This window comes from Mandrillus leucophaeus, unplaced genomic scaffold, assembly GCF_000951045.1.
Source record: "Mandrillus leucophaeus isolate KB7577 unplaced genomic scaffold, Mleu.le_1.0 Scaffold99, whole genome shotgun sequence".
NCBI lineage: Eukaryota > Metazoa > Chordata > Mammalia > Primates > Cercopithecidae > Mandrillus > Mandrillus leucophaeus.
The window spans coordinates 1,145,992-1,146,687 of NW_012110807.1; positions in this window are offsets into that span (position 1 = coordinate 1,145,992).

Here is a 696-nt window from a genome sequence, read left to right on the forward strand (position 1 = left end):
ATTGTTGCACTAAACTTCCGCCCATCCATTCATCTAACAAAGGCCCTTCCTGTGGATGAATTAGATGAATTATTAAGCCCAGGACCTAGAAACAGCCCTTGCCTTCAATAATGTGTCCCCCAGAGGGGGAGATGCTATCAGGAAAAAGATAGCTTGGAACAGGACTCAAGTGAAACCCAGGGGCGAGCTGCGAAGGATACAAGATAATAGCTAAGCCATAAAGCCCGCTGTAGGAGTCTATGACTGGAAAGCAACAAGAGTTAGCTGATTAAAATAGGCTGGAGTAAGCCGGGTGCAGTGGCACACGCCTGTAATCCCAGCACTTTGGGAGGCTGAGGTGCGATGATCCTTTGAGCCCAGGAGTTCCAGACCAGACTGAACAACATAATGAAACCTCATCTCTACAAAACATTAAAAAAAATAAGGCAGGGCATGGTGGCTCATGCCTGTAATCCCAGCACTTTGGAAGGTGAGGCAGGGGGATGGCTTGAACCCAGACATTCCAGACCAGACTGAACAACATAATGAAACCTCATCTCTACAAAACATTAAAAAAAATAAGGCAGGCGTGGAGGCGCGCACCTCTAATCCCAGCTACTCAGGAGGCTGAGGCAGGAGGATGGCAAGGCCAGGAGGTCGAGGCTGCAGCGAGCCACGATCATGTCATTTGCAATTCCAGCTTGGGCGAAGGGACAA